Source organism: Macaca fascicularis, chromosome 6 (assembly GCF_037993035.2).
Source record: "Macaca fascicularis isolate 582-1 chromosome 6, T2T-MFA8v1.1".
NCBI lineage: Eukaryota > Metazoa > Chordata > Mammalia > Primates > Cercopithecidae > Macaca > Macaca fascicularis.
Window position 1 is genome coordinate 96585831 of NC_088380.1, and position 21594 is coordinate 96607424.

General features: G+C 33.6%; 1 long non-coding RNA gene across 10 annotated transcripts in view; it reads right to left on the reverse strand.

Annotated features, from left to right (window-relative positions):
* LOC123574002 (uncharacterized) overlaps positions 1-21594 on the reverse strand; it is a 144224-nt gene that overhangs the window by 26102 nt on the left and 96528 nt on the right. For 9 of the 10 annotated variants that reach the window (XR_012414572.1, XR_012414574.1, XR_012414571.1 and 6 more), the window contains one exon: positions 17778-17875. This is a non-coding gene — a long non-coding RNA (uncharacterized lncRNA). Of the gene's footprint in view, positions 1-17777; positions 18018-21594 lie in introns of those variants that run through there. The other variant, XR_012414570.1, reaches the window with a different exon arrangement.

A 21594-nucleotide genomic window follows, 5' to 3' on the forward strand; every position in this document is an offset into this window, starting at 1 on the left:
GTTTCTTGTTCCCAAATACTAAAGGTTAATATTAGTTGGAAATTAGAAACACTAGGCCTGGAGGAGTTCCAGAATTTTGTTTGTGACCTTGTCATGTTCTTTAAGGTAAAACATAACTCAAAGCCGTTGCTAGTCAAACAAGGCCAGAGGCTGTGCACAGTGACCATAGGTGATTCTTTCTGCTCTCTAGTTATAAGGCTCTGAGTGTACAAGTTGGTTTCCAGTTTAATTCTGCTTTAAGATACTTCCTTCAGTTACCTTTGTGAGTGACTCCTCTTTACCTCAGTCATGTATTTATTTATGATTGGTGTACTGTTTGATGTGACCTGTGAAAATATTTCAATTTAATGATAGCCATGACTATCTATTGGGTTTTCTGGTTACAGACAAGCAAACAATGTAAGGTTGTAATCCAAAGTTGCATGACATTTATGTAAATGTATACTTTCATGTTATTATTCATACAGGCTTCAGTCCCACTTCACATAGAAAATAATTATGAGGGGTTGAAAATTTCTCACTAAGGGTTTCTAGATCTACTATTTTAAAGAACTGTTTGCAAAATTGCCTATTTCATTAAATGAAAGGGATTTACTATCATCTTGGAAATTTAAAAGCTCCCAAAATGTGTACTTCAATCAGACAAGGCAATGGAGTAACCATTTCGTAATAGACCATTTGATAGTACATTTCTAATTCTTAATTTAATATGTCTTTAACTGCAAAATTTGGCTAGTTTGTCTAGTTTACTTCAAAGAATCGATCTCCAATTGGACTCTTTTTACTTGCATCACAAAATATTAAATAATATCTCTAGGACAATTTTAATCATGATCTAATGACTTTATGGGAGAGTTAAACCTACTTAACAATTTTGAGAAAATTACACAAGACAATGTATCTGCTTTATATTTCTCATACATTCTCTTATTCCAAAACATGTGTTTGGATTTGAATAAAATAATGCATATTAAAGTTCTTTATAATCCATAAAGTTTACATCACAACAAATGCACTATGATAGCTTTTTCAAGTTGGAATGTGTTCCCCTTGTGTTAAGATTGGGATTTTCTGGCATTTCAACTTGAAAAATTTGAGATTTCACTGTATTCCTGGCTCACAACTTCCACTCCTCATCTCACCCCACTGCCCCCAAAAGCAAAACCAAAAACTAGTTATGTTGTGTTATCAGTTTTAAAATTAATATTCTTGACCATTTTCTAGACAAAAAATGCCCATTCCAAAATGGGCCCGTCTTTGGAAAGGCGCACTCCAAAATGGAGAGAATTGAGCATGGAAAGGAAATCTGGAGACCTGTGCAATTCTAGATTCTACCGTGCTTTACCTCTTAATGGGTGTATGTTACTTCATCTATGCAAGAAGAGAGAGGAAAGATCTGTCAGATATTACTAGACAAGAAGCAATGCCAATGTAAATGGCTTTAAAGTAATTCCAAGTTAAGGAATGCCTACATTGCTTTGATAAGTATATTCCAAATCAATATTTAAATTTAAATCTAAATAATAATTCAAAGCATACTTCTAAATAGAAAAAGCATCACTGAGTAATTTATACAATAAGTGTGAAACACATCTTATATCTAAGCAAACTGTGGTTTTCTATGACCTAGTGGTGATAATCCAATTGCTACAGGATTAAATCACACAACTCTTACCATTATGTGTGTAATACTGCTCACATCAATGCATGGCTAGTCTTAGGCCAAACCGTCATGTATTAATTCAACTATCATCTTCCTACAAACTCAAAATGCCTACTCCATGTAATCTTTTCCGTGAACATGCCCTCTGTCTTTCAAAGCCTTCATCCATTCCGTTCCTCAATTACCTTATATTTGGGGTACCTATATAGATGCTTTTAGGCTCTAATAAGGGGTCATCTAGCAGATGGCAGAGAACTATTTAAACCAGAAAACTATTCAAACCCTCACGAAAAAACTTTCTCCAAACCAGGAGCTGGCAAGCTACATCCTGAGGATCAAACTTAACCTACCATCTATTTTTGTAAATAAGGTGGGTTTTTTTTGTGTAATATAGGTATGTTCACTTATTTACATATTGTCGATGGCTGCTTTAGAGATAATATGACCTGCAAAGCCTAAAATATTTATTCTCTAGTCCTTTACAAAGAACTTTTCAGATACTTATGTAAACCTACGTTTTCAAATGTTAGTGGACATCGGAATAAGATGAAGGGCTTAATAAAAGCAACTGGCATGTCCCAGCCACACAGTCTCTGATTAAGTAGATCTTGATCTAGGTTCAAGAAGTTACAGTGCTAACAAGTTTCCAGGTGAAGCTGACGCTGTTGATTAGGGGGCCGTGCTCTGAAAACAAGTGCTCTAAACTGTGAAGGTGCTCTAAACTGCTCTAAACTCCAGTCTCGTTAACAAGCTTTCGCAGAGGTATCTGGTATACTGGTATACAAGCCAGTAGGAGATCAGCTTTAAGAAGCAGATGCACATATTCTTGCTCTGAGCAGCATTTATCTGCATTCAAGCATGAGTAAATAGCAATACTAAGAGAAACCTGAAATGCAAATTTTAAGAATTAAATGTTTTCCATTCAATGAATCTTTAGTTTTTTAAACTCATACTTAATTTACAATAAATGCAGTATTTTATACTGTACGTAATTTTAAAATTTATAACACGATTATACATGTTTTAGTACTAAACCCTTTGAGGTATGTATTTATCTATTTATTGATGGGAAAAGGAAGAAAATACAATTTGCCATGGTGAAGTTAAACTACTTTCCTAGTTATTTAATTGAGGACTCTAATTTGCGTCCTTTGACTTTGAGTCCAGCACTCTTTTAAATGAGATTATAAATGAGATTATTCTTTCTCTCAAAACAAATTGCCTTTATTTTTAAAACCAGGCTTACAAATATACAGGTGTGGCACTTTTCTTAAATATTACTACATGTGGGTTAAGATAGAGCTGGGCATTCCAACTTTAAGTGCTGAAGATATTAATATGCAACAAATATGAGTCTGGAACAAACTACTGCTCATGCAGAAAAAAAAAGGACGTCAAAATTTGAGTTTGTGGTGGTTGTGGTCAATGAAAATGTGGTTTCCTATACTATGATATACAGTTGTGACCAATGGTTTATCGTTATGATAGAAGCATCCTTTTGCTGGATATTCACCAAGAGTCATTAGGCAAAAGCAATTGTGGAAGTAGTGGTAAGATGCTCACCTTGGTTAATGATTTGGAAAAAAAAGCTCTAGAGATCTAAAAGTGGGTGCAGTATATCCGTTTCTTTTATTGACTTTGATGCACTATTGGAAATTGAAACCACTTCAAATGAATAAAAACCAGTCTACTAAAGCATAATGTGGAAAAAAAGGCTTGGGTGAGATTAATATTTAAAGTGTTCACAGCTGATAAGTAGTTTAAAATATAATAGTAGTAGATGGGTCTTAGCATCTTTCTTTAGTTTATTTTTTAGGTTACAAATGTTGGTCTTCATGACACTATCTTAAGATAATAAATGTGGAATAAAGTTACATTACGGATTCTCCCATTAATATATTTTTGATTCTTACAGATTTGTTAAGAGATCATCATAATAGTAGGGACTTTTGCCTTGTGATAGCTTTCAAGGAAGAGTAAAGATAAGAGAAATTATATAATTTTTCTAAGCTTTACTTTGTAACGAAGTGAATAATTATAATAAACAACTCAGGGGAATAAATTATATTTATATTTTGAATTCTTATGTTGTATATATGTATTAGTTTTAGAAAAATACAAATTAAGGGATTCTTTGCTAGATTTATTTGTTCCTATTAGTACTTTTTATTTGCTTTAAGTACATGATAAAATTATACATTATTGTAATAATTTATTTAATATTGGAATATGAGTAAAGTCACAGGATCTAGTGGAAAATACCTTAAACAAGAAATCAGAAAACCTGGGCTCTCCTGGCTTTTCTGTTGTCTGAAAATGTGACCTTAGATATTATTTGATATCTGCAGTTTCCTTTTGCAACAAAATCCTGTGATTATGGGATATACTTCTATAAGCAAGTTAATTCTTTATGTGTTGAAATTAAATTTGTAGCAATTTTCTAGGGTTGTCTTGTGGTTTATTGTTAATATAATGAGGTAACAGTTAACTTTCCACAGAGTAGCTCACAATTTTGCTACCAACTGCCTGAAGTTAACTTCATATTGTCGATGGGCAATATTTATGCAGAATTAGAACTGTGAACCTGATGTCACAGAAAGATCACTATACCAAGATATTCTTAAATATGCATAAAGGTACATTCCAAAGAGGCCATGTCATTAGCATAATGGAGACCATCAACAGTCACTTCGTGACCTCTATGATTCTAAAATTTACCATGGAACATTTAGAAATACACGACCTTTCAATCCTTCTTTGGGTTCCTTCTCTAGGTAATGGGCAGCTTTAGGCCTAGAGGCATTCAATTTTGAAGGCTGAACTGCAACTACATAAATATAATTGTTAATGAAATATGTCATTGCTTTCCTCTTTTAAAACCTAGAAACAGAAATTATTTTGTTTTGGCTTTTAAGTATTGATCACAGATGAAAAATTACTAATATATTAATTTTAAAGTTCATGTCATAAAGTATAGAAAATGATTTCTTATTTTTCTTCATTATTTTTATTTTATTCATATATTCTCTAAAAATTAATTAGAATATATGCTTTGGTTTTGTTTTAAGCTTCAAATATACTCAAAGGTAGGCTGCTTGTATTCCTTGAAATATTTTATCTAACTTTGTGAAATCTTACATAAATATTAGAAGCCTCTGTATCGTAATGTCCACTTACAATATATTGTAACCTTAAGGAATTCACTTTTGTCTTATTCCTCTTGGGCTGCATATTTCTACTTCTGCCTCTTGTGGCTGTGTCCTCTCTGTGTTGCTCTGGCCCTAATGTGAGTCTGGGATGCCTTTCCTTTTACATCCCAGAGTAATCATAAGCACAGGCTAATGCATGTAGCAGAATTTTAATAAAGGCTTGATAGTAGAGAGAAGGATTTCCTTCAGCATAATAATTACTAAATAAAAAACTGGACAGCTCCGTATCTTTTGTGAACTGCATACCGGTGATCACATCTCATGGACCTGCCCCTCTTCTGCACATTCTCTCTCTTTTTCTCCCTCTTCCCAGACCTCTCCATTATTCTTGGACCTTTCTCACATTACTTCAGATGGTCAAGATTTATGTTAAGGATTGACAGAGAGAAAAGAAATAATGAAAACTGCTTCAGCACTTTATCAGGCTTTATGAAGAACTGCAACATCATTCAGGTAGTTGGCAGCTCAATTGGGCAAACTCTCAGGACTGGGGCTCCACTGAACCCTACTCTGGGAAGGTGAACATACCAGCCACTCACCTACTCTCAATACTTCCTTCTCCACGGCCCAGTTCAGCTCCTATTCTTCTACCAACTGGTCTCTCCATTTTCTTTTCTAGCTCTTGACTTCTACCTCATGGCTTCTTCTTCCTCACTTCTCTAAAGAGTTTTCTTTTTAAAATTTCTACTCCCACTCTGTGAATCTCAGTTTTATACTCCCATGAAAGAAAGGTCTTATTAACTCAATCATTTATAATGATGTATAGTAGATTTTTTTTTTTTATGGTTACTTGATATGCTTTTTTCTCCCTCATGTCTGGCACTTGGGCTGTATTTGGATGAGATCCGATACTAGGCCCATTCAGTGACATAGCCACATGATACAAAATGTTACAGTGTGTGCACATGCCTTTGGATGTTTGGCTAAAGAGGCAGCGACTGAGATGTTACTCAACACTTTATGGCTGTTTTTCTACTGGAAGGTGTTATTGGATTTCAATCATATGTCAGCTTAACATACATAGATTTAGACTCTTCACTCTAAAACCGCTAATACTTAGAAGAAATTATACATTCATAAGATGTGATCCTTTTTCATTTTTGAGGAGATAATTTAAACGTTTTATGATTTTGCAAGTAGCAGCATAAGAGATTTTTATACAAATTTACTAACTGTATAATTTGCTATATTTCAGCATACAGTTACTTATTCCTTCCTTAATATCATTTTCAAAGGCATTGTTTTAGAGTTGTCTTTAGGAAAATAGTTTGTTGTATACAAAGTGGTCTTAGAAAAGATGAGCTAAGATTTTAAGACAATGATTTAACTAGCAAAGTCTCATAAATAAAAATATTGATCCCCACATTTAGAATAAGTAGTAAGAAAAATTAAGGGATGAATGATATGTATGTGTATTATAATGCCTATAAGTCTCAAAATAGAGCTTTCAAAAAAATTTGTATGAAAATGCAGTAAGTGTAAATATATCACTATAAACTTTTGAGTAAACCAAACAACAGACAATAAATCAGTTAGATGATGATGTAACCAAACCAAAAATGTTTATAGTTAAAAAGTAAAAAAAGAAAAAAAAAAAACCATTTGCCAGAAACCATGTCTAATTTGAAAAAATTGATGATTCACTGATAGCAAAACATCTTTGCAGAGAATTACAGGAATCCCAGAGCCATCTATACATGCAAATTCACAGTATAAGCTTTGCAGTTTTGCCATGTGCCATAGGCAGCTACACTTAGTAGAATTCAGAATTAACTTCCCAGAAGACTCCATAATTAGACTATTTTTACTTATAAGTATCCAATTTTTATAATTTTGGAGTAATTTATCTAGTAGGTTAGTAGGAAGTAGCCTTGAGTCATATTTAGGAATGAAAAGCTAAGGCCCACTAATTGAAGAAATTCTTGCATTTTCTGGTGAACATGGAGTCCACAAATAGGATCCTCATGGCTCAGCAATGAACGGCAGGCTTGAGACTTTCATCTCTAGGTAAACTTTATTAGATCAAGAATGCCTCCCTACAGGACTTCTAATTATGTAAGCATGTAGTTTTTTGAAATTGAATACGTTAAGGAATAAACATAGAGAGATTTCTATTTAACTTCAAGCTAATATAATCAATTTTTAAAAAATTTTTTACAATTTTAAAATTTCTGATTTTTTTCACTGCCTTAACAGTCCTATAAACAATGTGATTTTTTTTTCCAGCTGTAAAGAACATAGTTTACGCAATAAAGTGTATTTTTTGTTTCTTTCCTGACTCCCCCTTCCCATTTCGAAAGCCAGGCAAAGAATATAACCGTATGAATTTAATTGATAAAAACCCATGCCAAAAGTCATTTTAGCAAGAAGATAGAGATGATTTGACACTAACACCGAAACTAAAAGTCTGGTGAAGCATATTTTTTAAAGATCACTTACAAAGGAAAAGGAAGTAAATTCACTTGGGAATGTGGTTCAAAAATGTTGCCAACTGCATCTGGTGATCTTTTACCAAATTCCTCCTATACTATAAAAAAATCACTTGCAATTGATCATGGTCAGTTGTTTAGAAATGTTCCCTTGATTCCTGAGTTATCCTTGGAAACTTACTCTTGAACAGATTGCTTGTTCTACTGACCAGACTTTATGCTTTTCATACTACATTTAATCCCAAAGAAATACCTTTTATCCTCATTTACTTCCTTATAATACAGCTTTTCATCAGCCAGTATGAAAGGTATTTTCCTGGTCCTTCACTTGAATGTGGGTTTAGTATCAGAAGGGAAAAGTACTTTGTGTTTTTCATAATGTGTGCCTCATTTGTCACACGTAGAGATGATAATTCACTCTTTATTTCTCCAATTGGGGACTTTAAAAGTCAGGATTATGCTTTGTCTCGTTGTTCCTTTGTTTCCTGGAATTCTTAAGCACCTCTAGAAGAAAATTGGGTCGCTTGTTAGATTGAGTTGAAGAGCCTTAGGGATCCATTTTTCAAGGAGGTCTATTGGGTCTGCCTCTTCCAACCCTTCAGGCAGTCCAGTAATTCTGACATTCTAGTTTAAGGCAGTTTCTTAAAACTATTCTCTCTCTCATAGCACTGTATATCTCTCATTTCAAACTACTGCTTTACCATTAGATTAAATTTAAGTGTCTGGGAGCACTATTTGGTATTCTACATTTGTTGCTTTAAAATCAAGGCTTACTGCTTCTTAATTTTAATTTTAAAAAGAAAAGGAAATGAAACAAACATCAAAATAAAAACCAGCAAATGTCACAGAACTCATAAGCAATATATTTTTATTATCTCCAAAGATGTGATCTTTTCTAGAGAAGCTTCCTTGAAAATATTTGACAACGGTGCATTTCTGTCCTTGCCCCTTACACTTGGCTCCTATAGTCTGGAATTACTCACTTACCAAATATTTCCCTTAAATACTAGTATTCATAAACATTTTTTTGACAGAATAAATTATACATTATTCATTTGGCCTTTGAGCCTTTCAGGCTCCATATTCAGTAGAAATACTTAGGGTTGCATTAATGTGCTATAATAGATACATCTTTTGGTTGGCTCCACCTCTTCTCCTCTTTCACCTCCATTTGCAATTTTTAGATAGATGGTCATAAAGGTCAATTTTCCCAACCATAAGAATCTTTGCTTTATTACCTTTTCTTAAAGAATGTATTATCCTGATATATTTTTACTTATATGGATTTTTTGCGTTAATTAATCTACTTCAAAATAAGGTTATTTTACCTGACAATATAAATGTGCTTTAATTACCTGAACAGAACTATAGTCAGATCTTTGAATCACTATGGATTAAAACGTCATTTCACAGCCAAACAGAAACATGTTCCCAATCACTGCTCTTGAATTATTGTTATGTAGCTTGAGGCTTGTATTAAAAATCACTGAATAATTGCAATCAGATTATTATAATCAAGTACAGGAACAGTAATTACAGGTTACAGTCACTTTAAGCTGCCCTGGAAGTCCTATATTCTGATCATATGCATATTAAAAGTTTATGTTAGTGATAAAATTAATGAACAGGATTGTAAGCACTTGTCTGTAGGAAAGATGTCACATATCTTACTGTATAGGGAGTTATGCTTTCACATCAAGGACAACTGTGTGTCTACATTAATTTTTGTTTTTCTTAGGTTAGATTATAGAGAAAATAAATCAAATCCAGTTTTTCCAATGTCAGAATGGTTGTTCTAGCATCCAACTTTAATACATTTATCACATTTTCTTATGGTGATTATTATTTTGAACTCATTATTCATTTTATTGGTTTAAAAATACAACAAATATGTGAATATTTTATGTGGAGAGAAATTGTGTTACCAATGAACTGTACATAATCTATTAAGTCATCAGTAAAAGGGAGAGATGTTTCTTTTTTTTTTTTTTAATTCCTTGAGATTAAAACCAGGAAAGAGGAAAAAGAAAAACAATAATCTTTGTAAAATCAGGTTATCTTGTTTTGAAGAGACATAAAATGAAAAGGCATTCCGCATTTGCTGAAGTAGTGTATTAAAGACAGCATATTCTGATGAAAAGACCAACCCTATTTTAACTTCAATAACCTTGTTCTTTGATTCAAACAATGAATATGGTATGAGAGATATGAATTGTATTTTGATGGTTGGATTCTAAAATTAGAACTTGAAACCAAAAGGAGCCGTAGAGCCCTAGGGGTCCAATCACAGGGAAATGGCTCCTGCACACATGTGCCAGCCACTGAATCATTTTATTACACTTTATGATTCACAGCAGAAACAGAGACAAGACTGTACATACAACCACAGAATGTAAGCAGAAAATACAGAGTATGTGATTGGGCAGGGAAGTTAGGAGGGAAGACATGAAAAGGGTAAATGCGTAAGGTGTCTTCCAAGGAATTTCACTCTGTTTCTTTATCCAGATGTATTCCTGAGGATAACTGTATAACACCAAATGAGAATAAATAGGAAATGACATTTTTTATGGGCAAGATAGTCCCACAGACAAGGAGAAGAATTCTGTGCCAGGTTCACAGACTTTCTACACTCTGACAGACAACATAAGCCAGATAAAAGGCCAACCAAACACCCAGATGCTGTTGCTGGAAAATTACATACTGGAACTCAGCATCTGGGTTTCATGGCTGCCAAGTTCACCCCATGGGTGCCCATGGTGCTTGGCTCAGATACTGGGCCAGACAGGATGGGGGTGGACATCATGGAACAAGCGGATCGCCACAATGAACAAGAAGAAGATAGAAAGCCAAGTACATAATAAAATAGCATGAACCTGCCAATATGGTTTCAAATGCATGAAACCACATTTTTGTGTTCCAAACATAATGCTGAGTGCTAGTTTTTCCTCTTTGGGGTAGAGATGATTTAAGAGCCATTAATGGTAAGCCTGTGGTTACACTCTCTTACTGCGTGAAAGATGTCAGTCATAAAAGAAATTATAGTTATAATTAGAGAATGGATTGCAATGTCCTACCTTTACATCCAGTTAAAAATAGCTAGGAGGATAGCTAAACAGAATGTAGAGAAGCATTTGGTATAGGAAGCCTATATCGATAGGGTAAAAATACAGTAGGTCAATATATAAAACAGCATGAAAAATCCAAGATGGCAACAGGGTAATGAAGTGAGTATTACAGCCTCCTCTGGTTTCACCTCAGGATCATAAAACCCTTTCAATTTATAGCAAACATACATTTCACTGTAGATTAAGGAATCTGCAGCAATATAGAGACATTATGAGAAAATATGATGAAAATGTTCTTCCCAGGCTTATGAAGTTTGCTATATAGATTTTAACTAACAATCAAAGAATGTAAATAAGTGAATATTTTTCCAATCAATATATTTGTTTTCATTATATGTTCTTTTTTCTTCTCTGATTTAGTGTTTTGTTTTCTACCTTCAGAAATATCTTGGAAGTATTTTATATATTTATTTATTTTAAGACTACTTTTGGCCAAGAAAATATATTTTGATTCAGTTACAGCTCAGTAGGTAGGCTAGGACATCATGTTATCACATTTGTGTTTATAAATATTCTATCTTTAGGGAACTAAGCTATTATAAGTTAAAAATATGGAGCAATAAACAAGGAGTAATCGTGTATTTGCTTCTATATCTACTGGGGAAAAGGTTTTCATTAAACTTCTAATCATAATGGGCATTTTTGCATATTATTTGTTATTTATGATTTTCTGAAAGTTTTTCCTAAAATAATTATGTGCCTTTACACTTCTACTTATTTTAAGGAGTTACATTTAAATAATTGCTTTTAAACAGATTCACGTCTCTGATTTTTTTAAAAAAAACTTTAAAAAACATTTGTTTGATTATGTGTAAAGAGAGGAACATAAACATATATTATGTAAAAGGTATGTTTATCTGTCCCACATTACTCAGCAACTATGTTTTTCCTTAACACCAGGAATTCAAAATATAATTTAAACAATACTGGCAAATTGAAACTCTTCTTATTTGATCCCACGCCTATCATACTGTATTGTAAGTGCTGACTTAGGCCAGTGGTACTCTACAAGGGAAATGATTATATATTTAATTTTCATCACTGTATTTCGACTGCTTAGCACCAAGCCACTGAGCTTGACACATAGTAGGAGCTTCATACATTTTGGATGAAAGAATAAATATATCAGTGAATCTTTTAAGGATAAGCACAATTACTTGTATCAATTTTTATGACATCTTATAGACCTCCTTGTATCTATTATTATTTACTAAAAACATGTATTCCCCAAAAGCAGCAGCTCTCGAACATTTCCATTTTAGGACCTGTCTATATTCTTTAAAAATATGGAGACTTGCAAAGAGCTTTTGCTTAGGTGAGTCATTTCTACCATTGGTTACCATATTAGAAATTAAAACAACTATTTTGAAAATATGTATTAATTTATTTTAAAACAAAAAGAAATCCATTAAAGCTTAGCAAAATAAGTTTATACAAATATTTATATTTTCCAAAACAAAAAAAAAAATTGAGAAGAGTAGCATCACTTCATATTATTGCAAATCTTTTTTTATGTCTGGATTATAGAGGATAATTAAATTCTTAATCTGCTTCAACAGTTAATCTGTTACAATATGTTACTTTGGATAAAGCATAAGAAAACAACCTGGCCTCACATGGATATATATTTGGAAGAGGGAAGACCTTGTGAATCTCTAAAACGTTGTGAAAAATTCTATAGTTCCCCAAACTACACTTTGAGAATCACAGCCTTAGAGAATGTCTTTTCAAATCTCACTTAAATTGTCTTAACAACATTCCATTTAGTATTAAATGAATCAAAATTTAAAGATTAAGAGCTGAAAAGTTATTTTGTAAGAGTTATAAAGAATTAATTACTTTTGGTATAAAGTTATAGCCACAATGATAAATGAGTGCTGTAAAACTCTGAAATGTCTTTGAATAATTATGTAGGCAAGTATTAAAACAGTTTGTGCTAATGATTGGCAGATATTCTAGGTCTTTGGAGTACCAACTGTAATCTAGTGCCTTCTTTACTGATATTGTGTGTGTGTGTTTTGTGGCAACTTTTGAGGACGTATTAGTGGAACTATTGCCTCCTTAGTCTTAGCAGTATCTCTAAGCACTTTTAATTTAAATGATCTCATAGTTTTTCTGTCCAGGGAAATGCACAAAGAAGTTGAGTAAGTAAGCTAAAGATGTTAAAACAATCGATGCACACACACATATATATATATATTTATGAAAGTTAAAAAATGGACTGTGATTTCTTTTATCATAAACACTTATTTTTAGGAATTTACTATATGTTTTAATTATATGTATATTTTCTCAAATATAAACATGGAACCAACAGCAATTTATAATCAACGATGCATAATTTCGTATTTGTTCACTTAACAATTATTGATTGAACATGTCTTAGGTATCAGACACTATAATAGGTTCTGAAGATAAAACAACAAGCAAGACAAACTGCCAGGATTTATGAGGATTATATTCTAATGGAAAGAATCAAGTAATAAATAAATAATGAAATGCCACCAAAAGTAAATACCATTTAATACTCATTTGTTTGGCAAATGTTAAGAAGTCTTATGGAAATATTAGAGATGATAGGCCAACAAGATATCTTGAATATGGCTGGGAGAAGTGAAAGTTGGATGACCATTTGTTTTTGACTTGTAATTTGAACATAACCTGTAACCCAGCAATTCTATTCATAGGTACATAACTCAAGAGAAACTTTTGCACATTTGCACCAGGAGATGCGTACAAAAGTGGACATGACAACACTGTTAATAATAGAAGATTGGAACCTACCATAGGTAGCAAATAGTAAAAGCGAATTTGGGATACTGATCCTATGGAATATTATGCAGTGCAGGAACCAAATAACTACAATAATAACATGCAACAACATGGAGAGATTGGACTTGAGCACAAGAAGTGGGCCTCAGAATATTTCATTCATCATAAAGACTTGTTATAAAGTTAAAAAATAATTTAAAAATCACTGAGCATGTGCATGTGTGTGTGTTCAAACAGAAGATAATATACACAGAGTTTAGGATGGTGTTTAGCTGTCTCTGAGGAAAGCAAGAGGATAGAAAGAGAAAGAACACATTAGTGGAGCTTATTTGTATTGTTTTAGATGTAGGGTTGGATATTGCATTCAGGGGTGTTCATTATGTTTTGATCAAATGATTGAATGAATGCATGAAAATGAGGATAATGCAAGGACCAAAGATGGTAGTATGTTAAGAACCAAGGATTATGATTAATCCAATTCCATGTTCCTGAGATGTGTGTGTGTGTGTGTGCGTGCGCGCGCGTGTGTGTGTGTACACAAATGTATTTTTTTCAGGGAGTTATAAGTGTTACGTGTCACAAAGAAACATAAAACAGGATGTAGAGATAGAAATGTGTTGGGTTTTCTTTCTTACTGGGTATTTATATGTGAACTTTTGTATATATAAATTCATGCAATTTATATTTGTGAGATGGCTCTGTCATGTGTCATTATTCTCATGTTATTGCATAATCGGCATTATGCTGAGTCTCGTGCGGCCATATTGGCCAGTGTAGTATGGTTAAAGTGACCGTCATGAACTTAGCCGTCAGACAAGTGTGGCACAAAAGTGAGTTATACTATGTGTTATCTGGGTAGCAAAAGCCAAAAGTCTTCTATTGGATTGTGTTCCTGTGCAATACTGTACATTTATTTTCAAGGTCTTTGCAATGAACAACCTCAGAAAATCATCATGTCTCCCATAAGTATGTTATTGAGGCTGTTCTTAAATTGCAAAGTGTTTTCTTTGTGGGAATGCTAAGGAGAAAAAAAAATCCCCAATAATTTCAGGAACAGGAATGGTTCTATATTTCTGAGCAATTTGTGTTTATCTTAGCGATAAAGTGAACTATGCAACTAAGTTTTGCTTTGTTTGTTTATGTGTCTTGTGTTAATTGTTAAAAAGCACAGAGCCAACTTGGCAATCTACCTGTAGCAAATATGTATCATTGAACTAACTTTTATAGCAACCATGTTTCCATCTCTCTATATATCTATTCATATTTCTTTTTTGTCCTCAGTTTTAATGCATTCTATTTTACTGTTTTCTCTTAAATCATCTTCATTTCTTGATTATAACAAATAAAAATACATGGAAAATAGTCGATAACTTTATCGGTTATTATATCTGGAGTAGAAAGCGGTATTTTACACCTTCCTCCATTCAACGTTTTACTAAAGAGTCTGTTGTTTTGTATGTGTTTATGTATATGTGTGTGGGTGTGCACCCCCCAAGAGGTGTAATTCAGCTAATCAATTAAGACAACTAAATACATTAAACAAAAACTCAGTGTGATGTGAAAATTTATTATTTTTAAGAGCATATTCGTTCAATATAGATTGTCAATCTGTATAGAAGAAAGATAAAATTAACTGTAAATCAAAACTTAGCTAACATATAAGCTAAGGGACAGGTATAGTAGACTTCCCAACAATAAGAAACTAGTATAAAGGCTTAGGAGTTCCAACAATTTTCCCTAAACACAGATAAAAAAGAGACTTCTCAGAGATAACAACAACATTTTTTCATAAATCTGCAAATAATAATATTTATGTCCTTTTTCTGAAACAGTAAAATAATATTTTCCTGAACTTCACTAGAAAACACATTATCAATCTTCAGCTTTTCTTTCACAAATGATAATAGCAATACTTTACATTTTAAGAACACCATTATTTTCCTTTATACTGCTTTCTTCCAAAGAGCTCAAAGCATTGCAAAATGCTTTTTAAAAAGTTATATTCATGTTTCCCTTCCTTTGATCCCTATGATGAAATGCAACACCTCTATGGTGAAATACAGCCATTGCTTATGACAGTGAATAACAATTCCATACAATTCACAAGAAATAACATACCCAATTAAAACTGTAAAGGGGTCTTAGAAAGACAGACTTTAATTAGAGAAACTGGAATGTAGCCAAGCAAAAAAAGTACCATGAAAAGTGGTCATGACCTCATTTTAACACTCTGCCTTATTCAGAAGACCACATCTACAGTAGCCCATTGCATCAGGCTGACTTGGGGCACTGATTGAATCAGCACCAAATAAATGCGAACAATGTCACATACTTAATCATCATCTGCATTTATCAAAGCAGTAGACTTTCCTGGGCGAACCTCCTCCATCAGTTAACGACCTTGTGTGTGTCCATTCATGGATCATGGAACAACACCAAGTCTACCATCACCTTTCATAAGTACTTTTTAAAAATAATATATGGCTATCAAGTACAAAACCACAGAAATTTTATATAACCTTCTAACATCAAAGGCTAAAATTATTTCAATATAAACATTAGGCATTCAAAGACAACCATCTTTAATTCTGAAAAACCTTTGCTAGAAATTTCAGAAGCTAAGTCTCACTAATATCTCAATTCAGTCATTCAGGCTTATTAATTTTATGCCTATAGTAGGTAGAGCAGCAGTGGATAAAGAGTAAAAATAATAACAAAAAGAAAAAGAAAGATGGGCATCATATTGTCCCATTTCTTTTAAACATAATTCAATTATAATATTACTTTGGATAGAGAATGTTTCCTGAGCTTCTTTTCCAAGTCATAAATATATAATAGAGTCTAACATAAAGACAAAATTCTGTTTCATTGGATTTTTGATGCCATATGAGGTTTTTACACTACTTTAATCCTGGAAATTGCTATGGAAGAATCAGTTGTAAAGTTTTCTTTCTTGCATGCTTCCATGACTTGGATCCCAAGGATGGAAGTATAGAAGACTTTTAGCATGTCATTGGAAGCAGTTCCAGTTACCAGTGATCTATCACCTTGGCCCCCGACAATTAGGTCTGAATTTCTGCATTCAGCAATTGCTCTCCTGCCACAAAGGAGAAGTGGGCTGGCGATATCAATGGTTTATGTTCATCTCTATCACCTCAATAAAATCTTTTGTTTAGAGTAAGTACATAAATGTGGCCTAAGATTTATATTTAAATTTTATTTCTTAAGAAAAATCTTTGAATGCACTTCTAGCTAAAAAGTCTGAAAACAACTATACTGTCTTACATAATAGACTTTATTGAAAGTAAATTTTTTCCCTTTCTAGCATTCCTTTAAAAAAAAATCTGTTAACAGCATTGGGTTCCTTGGGTTCAGGGGGTAATAGTCTGCAAACTCCCACTCCCTCCAAGAATTGTACATGTGACCCAGGCTTGGCTAATGTTGAGTTCTCTGTCTCTCTTTGGACAGGCTATGGAGATGTGGTGTCAGGCTTGTCAGCAATCATGCCCTCTGCAACACAACAAGCCTTCAAAAGGTGAAAAGAGGTAAAGAGAAAGAGGAACAACATATGGACACTGCAGGGTCCCTGAATCTAGACTGCAGGGAAGCCTACTATACTCATATTTTCCACGGTTGGTTTCTCCAAGCCAATAGATCCTTATCTTTTGAAAATTGGAACTGGGTGCATGTCACATGAAGCCAAAGAGAAGTGACCCAAATATTAATGGTCTATGTAGTATGGCTGGACCCTGTATTAAGACTCAGTATACAGAGCTGTATGGTGTTGCTATGCAATGTCGTTACTGCCTGATGGGATTAACACTTTCCCAAAGAAGGTAGCAGATGAACAAATAAATAAACACATATGTAGTTAATGATCAAATGAGACATGTAAAGAAGAAAATGAACCTGATGTTGGGATGGAAAACTAGGGGACATACTTTGAAAAAATGGTCAGGGAAGCTCTTACTAGGGACAGATTATGCAGACCTAGATCTAACAGACGTTACACAAAGTAATTTTAAAATTAATGTTTTTAATCAGATCCTTTCCAAATGTATTATTAGTCTTTTAAAATGTTTCTGCTTTTCCTGGTTAGTAACAAAAATGATACTACTAATAATAAATAGTACGCCAGTGAAGGAATATTTACTGAATATTCCTACCTTGCAGTCACCACTGGATAAATTTTATATATTTTATCCCATGTAACCTTCAAAATTCTACAAGGTTAGAATTATTATTATCATCATTTTACAGTTGAGGAAACAGAAGCATGTAGATATTAACTACTAGCTAGTAATCAGAAGGTCCCAAAAAATCCAAATACAGAGTTTGTTCTCTTCACCACTATCTTATTAGAAGTGTAAATCATAGTTGCTGCTAAGTTTCAAACATTACAAGTAGGCATTCCATAGAAAAAGTCCAGGGCACAGTGGTTCATGCCTGTAATCCCAGCAGATTGGGAGGCCAAAGTGGGCAGATCATGAGGTCAAGAGATCAAGACCATCCTGGATAACATGGTGAAACCCCGTCTCTACTAAACATACAAAAATTAGCTGGACGTGGTGGTGCGTACCTGTAATCCCAGCTACTTGGGAGGCTGAGGCAGAAGAGTTGCTTGAACGCAGGAGGCAGGGGTTGCAGTGGGCCAAGATTGCACCGCTCTACTCCAGCCTGATGACAGAGAGAGACTGCATCTAAAAAAAAAAAGAAAAAGAAAAAGAAAAAGTCCCTCCTCCCTTAGATATCAACTCTTTCCATTGGGATAAACATTATCGAACATTTGGTGCATTCAGGGCATTCATTATTTTCCTGTACATATAAAACCATGTCCCATGCTTTCTAATAACCTATGATATTATACACACCATATATTTTGCAAGAAATGTTTGTAATTTGCTTTCACCCAATGGATATTCTTGACATACATAGTTACTTTTTGTGTTTACAAAATCAATTTTATTCAACTTGAATGGTTTTTAAATACATGTACACAGAGTGGCATACAATAGACCATCGATTCTTTACTATTTGGTCTTATGCTTTAATTCTTGGTTTTGGACTTTTTCTACAGCTCTTTCTGCCTCCTAAATAATCCTTTCTTGGCCAGTTTTTGCCTATTGCCTAAACATCAGGAGACAAGTTTACCCAAAAGTCACAAAACTTTGGAATTAGGTAAGCTTTTCAACTTGAAAGACTGTCTTCCTCCTCTATTCCCAGTCTTTCCTGACCTTCCTGGTATTACACACATGGGAAGCAGATCTACCCTGTATGTTCTTGGATAGGATAAATGAAGAAAGTGAACAGAAACCATAAATATTTACAGAGTTCCTACTGTGTGGCACACAAGCACACTGGACTCTGGATCCTCCAGGGTAGATGAGGTCAGTGGGCAGGCCTCAAAAAACTCAATGTGAAGACAGAATGGACACCATCTTGCAATTTTTGTTCTTTTGTAATCACAAGAGTATAATTACTAGAATTAAGAAAAAAGAAGCACGAAGGGCCGTGTCACTATTCCTTCTTCCACCTTTATCATTTCAGGACTGGGTTTAAAACAGCAGGCAAAATATCTTTAAGCAATGGCTGAAGAAAATCTGAGTTTCTCTTAGCTACACTTAAATCCATAGAACACTACTTCCTTTGTTAGTAATGAGTTCGATTTAGGAGAAAAGTTGTCTCAGCTTGGGTGGCTAAACCAAACATTCTTGTAAGCTGGTTGAACTGCATGTCATTAAGTGTAAAAATCTATTGCAAAGCCCCCAAGGTTACATTAAGTCAATGCAGAGCCTTGTACTCCCAGGAAGAGAGACAATTCATAGAGGGCTTTAAGATGAGCACATTGTGCCAACCAAAGCAGAAGTCTTCAGTATCGCTTTCCCCACAACCTCAAATCATTATAGGCTTCAAGATTATATTTGTTACTCAGCTTGTGAGATGCAACCTGTAAGGTTAAAAAAAAAGTGTCGGTGATGACTTCCATCGCTCTCACTGTGACTATTTGAAATCTTCACAGGTATGAGGTCCTTTCTCAGATTATTTTTTTTTCCCATGAACTCTCTGGAACCACTTATTTCATTTTTTAAAGGCAAGGTAACAAGGAACACATCACTTCATATCTATATTGTCACATGCAGTTTCTTTGATAAAACTACCACAAAAGGAAAAGTACCCCCACAAATGTATCCATGGTTTCAGAGGCATATTATAGTACTTCAGTGTTCCATGATATGAGCTGATTTTTCCACTTGGTGCTGACCTTCTTGCCATCTAAATACCTTTTTATCTATTTTAGTACTTTATTAAACTTTTATTATGTGCCCGGCAAGACTATGTACACTATTTCCTTTCAGCTTTATAGTGAGCATCAGGTAAGTATTATTATTATCTACCTTTTTTTCAGATGTGAAAACAAAACAACAGGATGACCTTGGCTGCAAGGACACATGGCTATCACATGAGGACCAAGGACATAAGCCCAGAGACTCCAGAGTCCACACGTAATCCAATATGCCACCAAGTTCTTATTAAAAGGGTTACGCAAATCTGCATCTAGCAAGGAAACATGTTACCTTCTGAATATGTCTATGGAAAAAAAAACTTTAAACATATTTTACATATTAGGAAAATAGTGGTTTACTGCTACTTACATACCCCAACTAAATGAAGCCAGAATTTTAAACACACAATTACTATCATTTGATCAAATACTCATCACTGAGGAAAGGAGAGAGTAGACTTTCAAAACTCATGTCTATCCATAGCTACTTCTCTGATCTTGGGCCTCAGTTCTTACATGTGTAAAATGAAGGAGTGAGCAGGAATTTTGGTCATAAAAAACTGTTTTTGAATCTAAATACTAATTTTTAAGTCAGATTAAATTAATCTTACAGGACTTGACATTCTTACAGCCCTACTAGTAAATCTGCAGATAAGAGCAGTGATAGAGTAATACTGTAAGGAATTAAGTTGAACCCACTCTTACATTCTATGGGTATGAGTTTATGGACCCATATTTAAGAGCAAGATTATTGTACTTATTAGAATTGGTTTCTATAGGTAAGTAAAATCACGGAAACAGAAGTTACCTCTATTCAAGAGAGTAAGAAATAAGGAACCCAACCTGGATTCCATTTCTTTTAGTTTACATTTTTTTTTTCGGGTTTGTTTACTATGTGCCAAACACAACTTAAAATTAAAGTAATATTTTACAAATTATTGCTTTAAAGCAAAAGAAGAAAAGGGTCTCTGCAGGGAAGTGTTTCCCTAGAGTCTTCCTAATACTGATGAACACTAGTTTTTGAAATGTCAATTAGTTTTGAGCTTAACAGCTAGTCATTGTCTAAAAGGGCATGGAGCAAAACTTTTCAAAGTGTGGACTAAGGAGTATTTAACTCCTTAATGCCAAGGACTGGCCATTTACTCCATTGCTGGCCACTGAACCATGAGAATGCCAGGTCTGATTAGTTGTGGTGATTAGCAGGCTGACATTAGGACTAGAATCACTTGTCATTTGCTTACATTGACAGACTACCTACAGAACTTTATAACTTTTATCAGTGCAATGCATTCCATTTAGTAGTATTATGGAATTCATATTTTAAAAACTTTTATAGACTGAATAGGTTTAATACAGTGTATACACTTTTTGAAATATGATCTAAAATTACTATATTTTAGTGATTGTCTTTGTCATTTAATTGGTATAATGGTAGAAAATAGAACTTTTTGTTTCTTAGGCTGTATCTTAGAGACAATATATATTACTTCTTCTAAATCTCTGCCATCTAAATTTCACATTTTCCTATTGTTCTCAGTAGAGTAGGACCCTCTTAAAAGAACACTTACTAAAAACTTCATAAAAGAGAAGAATTCTTATGGGGAAATGTGTCTTTATAGAAGAGTTACAATCTGATTAAGACAATGGAAATCAGAAAAGTAGTAAGAAACATTTGCTCTACTCAAAAATGTTTGTTTGTAAAGCAAAAAATGCTCGTATGTCTAGGGGATTATACATATGAATTCCGCACTGTTTACACCATTTTGCTATTCAGAAACTGTTAAAACATTTGCCCAAAGTCTTAGAACTAAGTACCAGTCCGTATTTTTGAAAATGCTCTTTCTACTGCTACGGTCTTCATTTTGCCTTCGTTGGCAATTACCTAAGCATGTATTGGTAGGTTTTTTTCCCTTAACATTTGTATATAATTCAATTTCTTTAACCATATTAGGACCAAGAATCTAGTCTTAAACAAACTGAAAATTCTACATGAAATGCAGTAATTCTATTGTGGAAAATTCTATTAAAGTATCTATTTAAACTATAAAAAGATACTAAAATATAAAAATAGGATACATTTAAAAAATTGCATATAGAACTGAAAGACAAATAG